At 45.2% G+C, this 16,133-nt stretch overlaps 1 protein-coding gene across 1 annotated transcript in view; it reads right to left on the bottom strand.

Annotated features, from left to right (window-relative positions):
* SMC2 (structural maintenance of chromosomes 2) overlaps window positions 1-16,133 on the bottom strand; it is a 348,380-nt gene that overhangs the window by 171,042 nt on the left and 161,205 nt on the right. The window lies entirely within an intron of this gene.

Here is a 16,133-nt window from a genome sequence, read left to right as displayed (position 1 = left end):
AACACAAACCCATATACTAAGAAAGTGGAATGCGAATGCCGGTTTCCCACCTAGGCAAGTGTGGTGTGTACAGGGGCGCTGGGAGTATTAGAAAACACCAAAGGTAAGTAATAGAACCCACCTCAGAGCCCAGGAAAGCAGAAGTAAATCACAGTAACATTCCTAGAACACACAAGAACACGAGAAAGAAGATAATGCAAGAACCAGAAGACACTTCAAGACACAAAGGGTGGATTCCTGGACCTAAAGACCTGTGGAAGAATGGGACTAAGTCCAAGAAACACAGAAGAGTCCAGGGAGGACAGGAGCCCCTGCTAACCCGAATTAAGGTGCAAAAGAAGAACCACTGGTGAAGAACAACAATCAGTACTGCACCCAAGAAGATGGATGCGGGTTCGTGGTTGGTGCAGATGATATCCCACACCGGATAGATGATTGCAGTCTGGTTTGCATCGCTGGATTCCACCAACAAGCCTTGGCACAGGCAAAGCTCATGGTTAGCGGAAAATGGCCACCCAGGAGGAGGAGTCAGAGGGGGCTCTCAGCAACTCAGAGAGCCCACGGAATACCAGGCAGTGCACATAGGAGTCCCCAGCATGAGGACAAAGGAGTTGCAAAAGGAGGCCCACACAGCACAAAAACAAAGGATCCCACACCGCCAGAGAACCACTCAGGAAGCGGTGCATCTCAGGAAGGAGTGCTGGGGGCCGAAGCTACATGGTACACAAAGAATTTCATAGAAGGATGCCAACAAGCCTTGGCAACTGAAAAACACGTGGTGCACAGGAGTACTGTCTTGCGTGGGAAGGCAAGCTCTTACCTCCACCAAAGTTGGACAGTAGGACGTCAGGACCATCAGGACCACTTCAGTCCACCACCTGTGATGCAGGATCCATGCAACTCGTCAGGAGAGGGGACCCATGCAGATGGTCATCGTTGCAGAGAGGTGGCTGCTGAAGCAGGGGAGTGACTCCTTCACTGGAGATTCGTTCATTCGTCTGGTGCAGACTGAAGACAGGCTGTCCTCTGAGGATGCACAACCAGGAAACAGTTGCATTTGCTGGCAAGAGCTGGAGATACAATGTTGCAGAAGTCTTCTTTGCTTCGTTGTTGCAGTTTGTGGAGCTCCTGGAGGGTCCAGATGCAGTTTCTTAGGTGAGAAAGTGAAGTAAAGGATGCAGTGTCTTGCAAACTGAATCTGAAGAACCTCCCAAAGGAGAGACCCTAAATAGCCCTGAAAGGGGGATTGGTCAGATAAACAGTTAAGCACCTATCAGGGGACGCCTCTGACACCACCTGCTGGCACTGGCCACTCAGATGCTCCCAGAGTTTGCTGCCAACTTGGAATCCAAGATGGCAAAACCCAGGGACCCTCTGGAGGAGCTCTGAGCAGCACACCTGGGGTGGTGGTCCAGTTTCGTGCCAGAGCAGGGACTGGGGGTACCTGAACCGGTGTAGACTGGATTATGTAAGGAGGACACCAAATGTGCCCTTCAAAGCATTTCCAGTGGCCTGGGGAAGGAAGCTACCCCTTCCAAACCTATTTCCAAAGGGAGAGGGTGTAACACACCTCTATCAAAGGAAATCCTTTATTCTGCCTTCCTGGGCTTGAGCTTCTCAACCAACAGGAGGGCACAAACCTGTCTGAGAGGTGGCAGCAGCTGGGGCTGCCTGGAAAACCTCAGAAGGCTGGAATGGCAATACTGGGGGTCCTCTAAGGAGCCCCCAGAGTGCATGGAATCATACAACCAATGCTTGCAAAAGCCTTGGGGTATGATTCCAACATGTTTGATACCAAACATACCTATGTTTGAAGTTACCATTATGTAGCTGGGAATAGGTAGTGACCTATTTCCAGTACACATGTAAAATGGCATCCCCACACTCCTGAAGTCTGGGAAAATGGCCCTGGAGGTCGTGGGGGCACCTCTGCTAGTGCAGGGGTACCCTCACACACAGGTACTCTGCACCCTGCCCTCAGGGCTGGAGGGCCTGCTATAGGGGTGACTTATAAGTGACCTGGTGCGGTGTAACTGGCAGTGAAAGGGTGCATGCACCTTTTCACGCAGGCTGCAATGGCAGTTCTGTAGAAGCCATTGCATGGGCTCCCTATGGGTGGCAAAAAAAATGCTGCAGCCCCTAGGGAACTCCTGGAACCCCAATGCCCTGGGTACCTAAGTACCATATACTAGGGACTTATAAGGGGGCACCAGTATGCCAATCTTGGGTGAAATAATGGGTTACCAGTATGCAACAACCATAATTTAAGGGAGAGCGCATAACTACTGGGGTCCTGATTAGCAGGATCCCAGTAGAGACACTCAAACACACTGGCAAACAGGCCAAATGTGGGGGTAACCAAGCTAGAAAGAGGCTACTTTCCTACAAGGTTAGCATCCACAATAGTGATTTACATGCTGTTATACACCCACTTTTACATGAATGACTCAAATATTGAATCAAGAAGTCATTAGCTCATAGTACCTATGCTTATGCCAACTTATGTACAATATCACAAATTCAAGTCAAGGTACTTTGGCCGATGAGATTTCGATCCCCTAAACAGGTATCAGGATCATCCTAAGCCTTCGTTAAGCTAGAGTTAAAAGGGTTACATAGTGCTTGTAACCAAAACGGCGAAGATACATCTGACTCACGTCTCATATGAGTGACAAGGCAATCAGTGGAGATCTGAATCTCTAATCAAGCGCCAATGCCATAAAGTAGTTGTAGAGTGGAGTAGTGTCACAGTGTAATAGAGTGTCAGAGAGTGGAGTGGCAGAGTGTTGTAGAGTGGAAAGGCATAAATAAGAGTGAACTGGAGTAGAGCGAAGTAAAGTAACATGAACTAGCATAGAGAAAGTTGGGTAGAGTGTTGTTGAGCATAGTACATTGTTGAATAGTGGAGTGGCATAGAGGGCTGTGCAGTGGCGTTGAGTAGAGTATCGTAGATTGAAGTGGCATAGAGTGGTGTAGAGTGGCATAGAGTGGAGTAAAGTGGAATGGAGTGGCGTACAGGGAGTTGTGTAGGGAGTTACCGAGTGGAGATAGTGTTAGAGTTTAATGGAATAGAGTGTCAGAGTCTAGTATCATGGAGTGTAATGTCAGAGTGAAGTGTCAGAGTGGAGTTGGGTGGTCTAGAGTGAAATGGCATAGAGTACGGTGGTGCAAAGTAGATTGGCGTAGAGTGTGGTGGTATAGAGTGCGTTGGTTTTGAGTAAAGTGGTGTAGAGTGCATTGACGAAGACAGCACTGGTTTAGCGTACAGTGCAGTAGCGTGGAGTGGTGAAGAGTAGAGGGGAGTAGAGTGGAGTGGCACTGCATAGATTGCAGTTGTTCAGAGTGCTATGTCATAGAGTGATGCGGTGCATGGTAGAGTGGAGTGGTGCAAGGTAGAGTAGACTGGTGTAGAGTGCAATGGTGGGGTGCAGTGATGCAGAGTAGAGTGGCATAGTGTAGTGGCATATAGTACATTTGTGTAGAGTGCAGTAGAGTGGCATATAGTTGAGTGGTGTAGAGTGCAGTGGTGCGGAGTAGAGAGGAGTATAGTTCAGTGGCAGAGTGCAGTGTTGCAGAGTAGAGTGTCATAAAGGGCAGTGGTGTAGAATAGAGTGTCATAGAATGCATTGGTGTAGAGTAGAGTGGCATAGAGTGCATTGGTGTAGAGTGCAGTCATGTAGAGTGATACAGAGTAGAGAAGAGTGGCTTAGAGCACAGTGGTGCAGAGTAGAATAGAGTGGCATAGAGTGCAGTGGCATGGAGTAGATTGCTGCAGAGTACAGTATAGTGGTGAAGAGTAGATTGTTGCAGAGTGGAGCATAGTGATGTAGAGTGCAGTAGCATAGAGCGGTGCAGAGCAGATTGGAGTGGCGCAGGGTACATTGGAGTGGTGCAGGGTAGATTAGACTGGCATAGCATAGAGTGGAGTTGCGTAGATTGCAGTTGCATAGAGGAGATGATTTCAAAGTAGAGTGAAGGGCCTACAGTGGAGTGGTGTAGAGTAGATTAGAGTGCAGTGGTGCAGAAAAGAGTGCAGTGGGACAGAGTACAGTGGCATTGAATGCAGTGGTGCAGAGTAGAGTGGCGTGAAGTTCAGTGGCAGAGTGCAATGTTGCAGATTAGAGGGTCGCAGAGTACAGTGGTGTATTGTAGAGTGGCATAGAGTGCAGTCACCTAGAGTGCTGTGGCGCAGAGTACAGTGGCATTGAAAGCAGTGGAATAGAGTGCTGCGGTGCAGAGTAGATTGGCATAGAGTGCAGTGGCATAGAGTGCATTGGTTTTGAGTAGAGTGGTGAAGAGTGCACTGGCAGAGTGCACGGGTGTAGTGTACAATGGTTAGAGTAGAATAGCATAGATTGCAGTGGCGTAATGTAGAGTGCTGCAGAGTAGAGTGGTGTAGAGTAGAGTGGTGCAGCATAGATTGCAGTGGCGTAGAGTGGCACAGAGTGGAGAAAAGTGGTGTAGGGTGCAGTGGCATAGGGTAGATTGTTTCAGAGTACAGTGAAGAAAAGATAATACACTTCAATATGCTGAAGCATGTAACGATAACAACAACATAAATTATAACGCTAGACATAATGGCCCAAAATGAAATATGGCTACTCCCTGTTAGCCACTCTATAATCAAGCTCTTCATTACCAAGATAACAAAACATTAAACATAAATGTTAGAAAAATATACCCTTCTAATAGCTAAATTGTTGTGTGAAAAGGTAAAATCTGGGCCCAATCTCGACTTCACTGTTTCACCAACTGGTGTGATCTTAGGCAAAAACAAACATTGTGTTTCACAGAGTCTCCTTTCTAGCCTGCAGGTGTCCGGCTGAGTGGGACTCTGTTCTCTCTTTAGATCTTGTTCAATGTCTTGCAGCTCCTCTTGAAGGCGTCCTGCAGTGCTCCTCTTCAAGGCGGCAGGTGATGCAGACAGTAATCATCCAAAACTCTTCTCCTCCTCGTGCCCTTTGTTCTTATGAGCACCCTTAATGCCCACAGGTGTGAACAGGACAAACAAAAGAGCAGAGGGCGCAGGGGGCCTCCTGACTCATTCATTCTGTTACCATCAGATTGGAGGATGGTCCCTACAGGGCTATTATAAGTAGCGCTTTTGTGCGCTAACGGCCCTCTAAATAATAGATGTGAGAGGGGAAATTATTGTGTCCCCTTGTCCCCCCCACCTTCGTACCCCGTGTCCCCCACCCTCCAAAATCTGGGGGGGGATACATCCCCCGCGTCCCCCACACTTCCTACGCCCATGCTTCTTGCCTTGTTTACTTCGTCTGCACTCTTACCTTCCAGTGACAGGCTGTGGCTGATCCACAACTATGTGCACCCGGCTAGTAGCTGCCCTCAGCCTCAGGCTTCTACCAACATTAAAGCTCAAAAAGCAAGGAAATGCGATAATCTCTCTGTAGCGCCTACGACTGTAAAACACCATGTTTGTGTAGGGAAAATATCCTGTTCTGGCTCAAATGCTTCAGCGGAGCAGTGTTTTATGAGCCTTGAGGTTTGCTTTAGGGTTGTGTCGGAAAAATCATTGCGGTTTAGGTTGTACTCAACAGCTAGGGAAATACAGTTATAATGGTATATTTATGGGGCCCGGGTCAAGTCATGAAATCTTTATGGCCATAGCCAAGGAAAATCTAAGTACTTGTGGTATGTGTTTGCTACATATGCGCCTCCCCACATCTGCTGTTGCATTAAGGAGTTAGTATTTGTGTGAGAGATTATTCTTGTTTAGGGAAATCTTTACTTTATGGTAGCTGGATTTTCCTTTTCTCTTGACTACAAGGACCAGAATGCAGTGAAAAAACAGGATGCAGTGAATTATACATATTGGCCATTTGCACACGGTCTCAGGCTTTATAGTTTCTTTGATAACCTTTTTGAAAAAATAACTTTTTGTGCACTGATAATCAGTAGTTTTAGTGTTCATTATAATAAGGAAGCCAATGGGTGCCAGCGGGAAAAATGGCACTCATCACATAGCGTATATTAAATGTAGAAAAAAAGCTGAACCTAAAGCCACTGCTGTGGGTTTGCTGCACAAAAGAAAATGTCAGCTGTATTGACAAGATCACACAGTATCTTCAGCTAAATGACAAAACGGGATCACAACAGAATTCAAATGCAATTTCTTCATCGTTTCAGTGCCCTTAGTCACCTGGATTTTTGGGGGTGTGTGGTTAGGGGGAAAATACAAGTGTGGGTGGTGGGAGAAAGGGCACAGACTGTTCGTACATATGGATGCTTCTGATTCAAGAAGTCAAAGGCAGCGACATCTGTTGCTTTCTGATACAAACTAGATCTCAATTTTACATACGAGCGACACACAAAACAAAACGGTATTGATCAATAATTAAACAAAAATGTAACTTTTTTGTATTTTATCTGTATGTGAAAGGGATTCTTGTGCTGACAGCAATAAAACGCATACATCATTCCCTTCGCAGCTTGGTACTAAGCTGCCTGTTATGGAGCTTCTCTGCGGTTCCAGGGTCGTCTGTACGGCCTATATAGTTATTTTGAATGCTCTCCTCAGATGCTTACACTTCGAGGACAGAGAACACCCCCATTGCCTCCTGCCACTGTCCAACTGATACAGGTACTTTCCTATTTGCAAAGCACATCATGTGGTATGTGATCCAAAACATTCTGGGGGCTGCAGTCACTCAGGTTCCAGGAGGACTTTTCTTTTTAGAAATGGAGTGCCGTTTTCTATTCCTCTTTTTGTAAAATCTCTTCCTTTTAATACTTATTTGCTGGGTGTTTCTGTGCCTTTTACTATACTGTACCTGTCTGGCAAACAAGTGTTTCTCCCTCCTTAAATTGCAACATCAGCCATGGGAAAGCTGAAGTCCGAATGAGTGTTATACCTTCTCCCATGGATTCCGAGGTCAAAGTGCAAGCAAACAGTCAGGAACCAAGATACCCCTCTTTAATGTTTACTGGAAATGCCTCCACTACTACTACTTTGTTGCAGGACTGTGAAAGTAACTGCAATTTATTTTTGCGGTTAATGCATAGCTCCTGAACACTTGCACTTTTTTCATGTGTGCTGCTGCTGATCTGAGAGGAATCTATAATATTCAAGTTTCAACAACTCACTCCCCTTTCAATCACATTTACCCTACTTTTTCTTTGACCTCTGGATGGCATTTGGGCTGTAACTTTCAGGTCCCTTACACACACACACACACACACACACCTGCAGCACATGGTCCGATATTCAAGTTACCAAACTGTCTGCTAGTGGATGATTCAGGGCCCAGAGCTTGAACTGGTTCCTGGTGAATGATTACATATTGCAATGCTACAGAGAACTCCATACACCTGGATCCCTGTGGAGAGGTGTTCTCATGGTGGCTTATCCCACTGGGGCACAGCAGACCTGAGTCTTACAAGCAGGAGAAGGTAGCAGAGAGGCGGGAGATACAGAGATAAGATTTCTAGATAAGTGACCTCTTGAGTAACAGGAAATTCCCACCCGGCCCTACCCCACCCCGCTAATTTTTAATTTTTAGGTCTGGCCCAGACAGCACATTTGCTGCCAATTGTGAAACATTCTTTACTATCAGTGCTTAGAGCCCGTCAATTGGCTGACTATCAGTACACTCACTCATTTCCTGGCTTCTCGTTGATCAGCGTGCCCCAGCTTCACTTATTCTTTGTGTGTTTGTCCCTCCCCTGGAGCATGTCTCAAGTACTGCTTCCTTGTCCCATGTACTGCTTCCTTGTCCCCCCCCCCGTGTTCTTGCTTGACCAGTCATTGTTCTCCAGACCCCACTTCACCCCATCCAACCTGGCATTGTTTCCTCTTAGTCTGGACCACTGCCACCAGACACAAAAAACTAAGACGTGGCCAGCACAATCTGCAGCATCACTTTTTTCACTAAATTTGAGCCATTCTCTACAGCAGCCACGCTCTTGTACAACATGGCTAAATCACATGGACAAAGCCAATAGTTCTTGTATAAGCGAGATCTATTGGCTTTGTCAATGCTTCTTTGATGAGGCTATCTTGGTCATGATGAACAAGTTCCATGAACACGGACCCCAGAATAGCAGCCTATATTCCAGTAATAAGGCTGGCATTAAAGTTAAGGATATTGAACTGTAACCATCACATTACAGAGGGTCCGTCAGATTTCTTTAAGTGTGCAATATAAGATTTTGTCATCACTCTTGAAAAAAAACACTTGTCACTTGTAGCATAGTTGACGACAATGGTCAGTTCAGGCACTAAACCATATGATAAATATTCATATGGCTAACACACGAGAAGCTGCAGTTGGGAATTCCCCAGCCTTTAATCTCCAAATGGCTTGTCCACTCCAATTTCAAAATACATTCATTAAGACTTTCGCTACATGCTTGGCTTAAGGTAGAATTTTGCCTAGTATCAATTAAACAATGACACTTACAAGGGAAGTCTTACTGCTGGAATACCTCAATTAATAAAAACATGTAGGTCAAAACATTGGTATTAGGAAGGATTTGGCTCTTAATGACTGCATTAGCCTATTTTGCCACTGCTTAAGCCTAAGTGCAACTTAATGGCAAAGGGATCTCCTATTTCATTACGTCACTTGAGAGTGAAGCAGTGTATCTTCTGCTCAATATATATATTTTGCCTCTATCACTGGGATATCTTTGGATCCTTTGTGTTCAAGCTTTTTTCAAGTCTCTTTTGGGGCTCCACATCATTGATAAAGCAGGGATCCTAGTGAAGATGAGAATCCTCTCCTATTTAAATGTAGTAAGTATATCACTCTTATGAGTCCCTCCCTACTTCTGGCGGAAAAATAATCTCAGCGTCTCTCCTTCGTGGGGCACCCGCTGGCACAAAATGGGATTATCTGTAGCAGTCACATCTATTTTCCATGCCTCTAGTTCCCATACTCTATCCTCAGGTGTACCCCAGGGGTCGGCTCCCAGCTCTATGCTACTTAACATTTATGTACGCCTCCTAGTAAACACTCTGGAAAGCTGAGGTTTCTCCCTTTTCTTATGCTGATACCCAAATTATATTTTCCCTTTCACCTGTCTTTTAAAGTTGGCTGTCTGGATGCGTAACAACTTTCAAATTAAACTGAGATAAGACCAAAGTTATTAGTAGGCAACAACTCTCAGCTCTGGCAACCTCATCACTTGCAAGCTGTTTCTTGGTACTTCTCCTGTTTCTGTGGTTAAGAACTTAGGTTTTTGGCTTGATGGTACATTTTCTATGAATCAAGTTTTGAAGGTAGCTTCCACTTGTTTTGTTGTTCTGAGGTCTCTAAGGAAAATGCCATTATTACTGCCTGTTCTTACCCAATGAACAGTTATACAGGGTTTGAGTCTCTCTAGATTGGGCTATGGTAACATTCTTTATCTTGGGGCCTCCAAGGCATCACAAAAACGTCTGCAGATAGCCCAGAAAGCACCAGCTAGATTATTCCAGCTCCCCAAAACAAATTCACCTACGTCCATTCTTCTTTGAGACCTCCACTGGCTTCCGGTGGATAAGTGGATCCAGTTCAAAGCATTGTGCTAAATGAACGACGCTAAGTCAAACTTAGGTCCATGGTATCTTAGATTGCTGGTAAACACTACTATCCCAGCCATTGCCCTTGATCAAGCAATGTCCTCACCACGGCCCTTAGTCAGTAAGTACTGAAAGTGCCGCTTTTAGGTGCCTCAGTAAATCAAGGGTGGCGGTAATTGGCAGTAATTAGAGTGTGAGTGAGTGAGCGTGTCCGCTCAGTCTGTCATCTTAACTCTTCCTACCAGTAAGATTAATCTTAACCGATTTAGACATTACAAATTAAGTTTTTACTTCAAGGTCTACAGCCATTTTCTGTGCATCCACCAAGGTTTCTCTCCTTTCCAAAACAGGATTTCTTAACTGATAGACCTGAAAGGATTGATACAATCTTACCCTTTGTAACCCATCTAGAAATGGAGAACTTATGAACAGCTCAATCAGCATAAAGACTTATCAAATGCCAGACTGCTGATCTGTAGAACGCAGGGCCCTGGTTATATGCAATTAAAAGGCAAGGTGCTTCAAATCAAACTTGACCACTATCTACATAGCCATAGACATGTAGGGGTAGAATGTGTATAGGAATAAAGAGCTCCTAATTTGAAACAAACTTAGTTAACACTTTAGGATCAAAAACAGGATGGGTCCTAAGGATATCTCACTACCACAAATACTAGTCTAACATTAAAGGCACCCTTGCCTGAATCACAGAGACAGAGTAATATGTCTGGACAAAGTTATGGTGACTAGAAAAGACCAGAAAGGAATTTTTTTTTAGAGTGGTTCTAGTCTCAGAGGGAAAATGGAACAGAGGGTTTGTCCATCAGTCTAGATGAGGCAAAGCGGAGAAGCACTGGGACCTCTCCCTGGCGCTTCCATATAATTGATCAGATGTTGCACAGCAACCTTACTGGCAGTGGAGACTGATTAACCTTTCTAGTTTCAGTAACACAAAGTTTCTTTAATTTTGCAAGGCCCGAAGTCAGAGACCTAGTCACTTAGACTTGTACTGTGCTCTATTGGACATCATCCTGGTAGTCTGCACATTGTTCATTTTCGTCTCTTGTCAGAGTATTGGGTCAAAGGATAACTCCTGAGGAACTAGCTACTCAAGCTGAGCAATGACAGGGAGTGATGCAACCCTCTCCCTTCATCCATCTAGAGAGACAATCTCTCCTCTGTGGCTCTGTTGAAAGCAGAAGCTCATCCTCTAGAAATGGTCAGAGTAACAGAAGCATATCTGATCATGCAGGAGCCATAACTGACTGAGAATGAGGCGCTCCCATACATTCTGGAGACCCACAGGGATTAGAAAGAAGGCATAAAAAAAACCTCCATTAAGAATTAAGCAGTTCCCAGGAAATCTAACACCCAGCCCATCAAGAAGGCATACTGCTCGCATCTGTAGTTTTGGTGGGTTTCAACAGATGAATGCATCCAGGCCTCAAAGATGGAGGACTTTCCTGCAAATTTCCCACTAGTGAGCAAAATTATGTCACCCGCCAAAGCAGTCTGCCATCTAGCTGTTAACCTCCGCAAATTAGGGCATCCAGGAGTAAGACGGCTATATAAATGGTAGATTATCACAGCACAATTAGATGCCACCAATTTGTAGTGAGCCACAGTCCACTTACTTCTAAACACAGCACACACACTATGGTACTGTCTGTATCAATCTACTCTTATTCAAAAACCACCTATAGCATAAAGATTATGGGGTTATTAATTAATTTGACTCTCAAAGCCTAGCACAAGAGATCCCTGCTATGAGCCTCCTACTGAAACTGCTATGTACAATTACAGTAGATGGAAGGGTGTGGCACCTAGAGATGTCAGAGATCGCACTGTAGGTTAATAGATTGGGAAAGGTTGGGCTGGCCTTTCACCTACTGATACCAAGAGGAAGTGCAGGACGAATACAAAACTACAGATGGGGCTAAACATAATACTGTACAATAATTAAGGCCTAGGAACCTCTTGAGCTACTTCTCTGATAAATATCTTTTTATCTGAAAAATAGAACTTTATCAAGTTGTATACTGTATAGCAGATGGCGAATATTTGTCCTTGAGGCAAGTAAATTCTTTCAGAGTTTGAATGGGCTAAAGAAACAGAATAGTCTATGAAGCTACCAGTAATTATTTTGAGTAGAAAGGGTAGTAGTAGGCCTTCTGCACACTCAGAATGGGTGGAAGTGAAGCAAGAGTACTGGATTCTTGTTTAAGTCAAAAGGTAGTGTTTTTACAAACTTTTGGTTATCCACAATAAAAATAGTGTTACGGTCAGTGCTGTACTGTTGGACAAGTACATGTCCTGTAAGACCACCAACAAAAGTCCTTATTTTTGAATTGTGATTGTCATTAGCTGGTGACATGGATGAAAAGCATTACTTAAGGAGGAGTGGGCTTACAGCGATGGTGTGGAGAAAGGAGGAGGATCCATGGTGATAGCACATACTTCATAAAGTCTCCCGAGGTGAAGGAGATAGTGTTAGAAATGGTGTCTCTAGTTGGCAGTCGATTTGCACCCTGTCTACGAAGTGACCCTCACTCTAGTCAGGATAAGGGAGATACCCGATAAGATAACCCCTGCTCACCCCCTTGGTAGCTTGGCACGAGCAGTCAGGCTTATCTCAGAAGCAATGTGTAATTTGCACATAACACACAGTAATAAGTGAAAACACTACAAAAGGACACCACACCAGTTTTAGAAAAATAGCCAATATTTATCTGTGAAAAACAAGACCAAAACGATAAAACGCCAACAGACCGTGTTAAAGATATGAATTTTGGAAGACTTACTTAAAATACGGTTCCTTGAAGTCAATAGCTTCACCTGGGGCTATCACGGCGTTGTGATCAACAAAACCAACAGTTCAGGCCAGCCGTGGCGTTGCGGGCCAGCTCCGGTGTTAGGAAGACCTGCAAAACAGTACCTTTGGAATTGCAGGGCGTCGTGATCTTCGCAGTGAGCTCCGGAGAGCGGCATCACTGGTGTTGCGGTGTCAGTTCCAGAGTCCGTGCGGGAGTCATCCAGCCCTTGAAGTCACACGTTGCAGATCCAACTCCAGGCTGATGAAGTCAGGAGCGATGGCATCGGGGCTGCTGTGCGAAGCGGGACGATGCGACGTTCGAAGCCCACAGGTCTCATGCAGGCAGCGATTCGGTAACGGCATCCAGCGGCATTGGTGAGACCAGGGCTGCGGTATGAAGCTGGGTGGTGCCACGTGCGGTGTCCACAGGTCAAGGTGCAGGCAGCAGCGGCGTTTTTGCTGAAGTGCTGTTGTCGGTAGGCCCAAGCCAGTGGTGCAGAAAGGGATGGTGCTTCATGACCCTCACGAATCGGTGTCATCATGAGCGTTGTTGTCAGGGAGGCCCAAGCTGCGGTGTGAGCAAGTGATGCCGGGGTGCAGGGCCCACAGGTCGCTTGATCAAGTCATCTGATGACACAGTCAGTGAGACCAGGGTCACGGTGCGAAGTGGGGCAATGCGACTCCGTGCAGCGTCGGCAGGTCACGGTGCAGTGGTTTCTCCTCTTGAACAGCAAAAAAACACACAGTTCCCAGTGCTGCAGGTCGAGGAAACTAAGTCTTTGGTGTCCCTGAGACTTCCAACAGGAGGCAAGCTCTATTCCAAGCCCTTGGAGAACCTTCTCAAGCAGGACACACAGCAAAGTTCACCCTTTGCACTCTTTTCAGGCTGAAGCAGCAACTGCAGGCCAGTCCAGCAAAGCAGCACATCAAAGGGAGAGTACTCCTCCTCCAGCTCTTCAGCGCCTCTCCTTGGTAGAGGTTCCTCTCAATATCAGAAAGATTCTAAAAGTCTGGGGTTTTGGGTCTTCCTCTTATACCCATGTCTGCCTTTGAAGTTGGCAAACTTCAAAGCAAAGTCTTAAGTGTTTGACAGATCTTTCCTTGTCCAGGCCAGGCCCCAAACACACACCCCGGGGTCGGAGACTGCATTGTGTGAGGGCAAGCACAGTCCTTTCAGGTGTGAATGACAACCTCCATCATCAGGATATGCAAGCTACACCACCACCCCTTTTGTGTCACTGTCCAGAGAGGTGCAAAGCAGCCCAACTGCCAAACTGACCCAGACTGAAACCACAAACAAGTAGAGTCACAGAATGGTTTAAGCAAGAAAATGCGTACTTTCTAAAAGTGGCATTTCCAAACAGACAATTTAAAAACCAACTTCAATAACAGATATATTGTTATATTGGGAGTTCATTGACCCTAAACTCCACATTTGTATCTGCTCTTAAGGGGAATCTGCGCTTTAAGGATATTTAAAGGCAGCCCCCATGTTAAACTATGAGAGAGATAGGCCTTGCCCAGTAAAAAGCGAATTTGTCAGTATTTCACTGTTAGGACATATAAAACACACTAGAATATGTCCTACCTTAAACTTACACTGCACCCTGCCCCTGAGGCTAACTAGGGTCCACCTTAGGGGTGCCTGACATGTAGTAAAAGGGAAGTTTTAGGCCTTGCAAGTGGGTACACTTGCCAAGTCGAATTTGCAGTTTAAAACTGCACACACAGACACTGCAGTGGCAGGTCTGAGTCATGTTTACAGGGCTACTAATGTGGGTGGCACAACCAGTGCTGCAGGCTCACTAGTAGCATTTGATTTACAGGCCCTTGGCACCTCTGGTGCACTTTACCAGGGACTTACCAGTAATTCAAATATGCAGATTATGGATAAACCAATCAACAGTACAATTTAAACAGAGAGCATATGCACTTTAGCACTGTTTAACAGTGGTGAAGTGCCCAGAATCCTAAAGCCAACAAAAACTGTTCAAAAAATTAGGAAGGAGGCAAAAAGATTAGGGATGACCCTGCAAAAAGGGCCAGCTGCAACAGTAAGGTGCTTCACCTGAAGCCTTTCCATTTGAACTTGACTCTGAACCTTATGAAGACAAGGCAGCCACCAGAACTGTAACCACAAAATACTGAAGTGCCCTGGAAGACTAAAAAGAAAAGAAAATAAAAATAAAAAAGATTGTGGCAGAGTATTCCTTTGGAAAATATGAAAAAGTTCCCAGCTCAAGGACAAAGGCTTTCTCACAGTCAAAATGGATGCTTTCAACACAAGGAAAGCCTAAGGTTTAAGGTCCTGCAATCAAAGAGGTTAGTGGACATCACAAGTTTCTGCTAAGTTTGTCCTTAGCCCAGGTTAAGCACAAATCTACAATCCCTGCTTGGGACAAAGATGATGTAGCAGTCAAGCTTTTGCAATACTTGTAGTCTGTACTTTACCATGAATGGACAGATACTGGCATGCCTGAATGACAGAACCATATATCTTTTTGCTATAGAATTCCTGACGTTTTGGTCCTTCACAATGAGAGGATGAAAACTTGCTCTTTAGGGACCTGCCATAACAGACTGACCTGAAGCGTTGCCATAAATATGGGTGCTGTATTCATTGAGTACTTCATATTTGTTCTCTAGACTTGTACAAAGCTGGCTTAGTGCTACTTTTGCAGATTACCTCAGCCTGTATGAGGATTTGAGGCATGGGGGAGGCGCAAGACACCACTGATAGAGGAGTTGAGGCTGTCAGCAGTCCGTGGATGCTTTCAGGCTCAGCAAGAGGTGTTGATGCATTTAAGGATAAAGCCATTAATGGTTTAGTGTAAGTACATGTGGCTTCCCTTGTCTGATGGGTGGGTGATTGTGGGCTTTAAGCATTTCAGTAGCACAGAGGACTGAATGACTGGAGCACCATCCTCCCTACAAACAGTGGGAAATCTAGAGGGGAAATCTGAAGTGATGGAGTGGTGAAGAAAGGGGCTTAAAGTAGGGGCCATGACATCTGTGGCCGCAGAACATGCAACAGACTAAAGAGTCCAGTGTTAAGCCCCGCTCCCCTCAAAGAATTGGAAAGAGGAGGGGGTATAGGCAATACTCATGGGTGTGTATTTGCTGTGGAGTCAGAGAAATCTCTTTACATTACTGCTACTGATGACAAACTAGACTTCCTGTCTTTGTTGCAGCTTGTGCTGGGGAAAGTATAATAGGGAGAGAGAGCCCAAGCATATGAGGCAGCAAACATCTTTCACTTATCTGCAGGAGGTTTCTCAGACTGAGCAGCATTCCCCTTCTCAAAAGCCTTCTGTACTGAGCAAGGACCACCCACTAGAGAAAACCTGACCTTCAGCCAGAGACAGAGGACACTCAAAGGATGACCTAATGTTACCTCCCTGACGCAACCTTTCTACCTGTAACTTCCCTTGACTCCAAACATACAGGCCTAAAAAGAGTTTCCTCGTAGTAACTTTGAATCATAGTGACCAATACTGACCAAATTTGAAAACCATAGGTGGAGGGCTAAGTTAATGCTAAATCCCATGAACATTCATCTAACAGGTCAAAGGTTATTAGCAAACATAAGAACTGCATTTCATTTGAAATGAGAACAGAACTGTAACAGACAGAAACCACAGATCTCCTTGAATATATCACTTTCTCCTTTAAGATATACCTTTTGAAAAGTGATATGAAGGCAAAGAATGATATCATTGTAGGCATGCTTGTCTACTCACAAACTATCTGCACAATGCCATGTTACTGTCCACTGACTGAAGGTCAATTTAACAGAGT

Source organism: Pleurodeles waltl, chromosome 1_2, assembly GCF_031143425.1.
Source record: "Pleurodeles waltl isolate 20211129_DDA chromosome 1_2, aPleWal1.hap1.20221129, whole genome shotgun sequence".
Lineage (NCBI taxonomy): Eukaryota > Metazoa > Chordata > Amphibia > Caudata > Salamandridae > Pleurodeles > Pleurodeles waltl.
The sequence above is the reverse complement of the archived record's forward strand: the minus strand, read 5'-3'. Positions and strand labels throughout refer to the sequence as shown.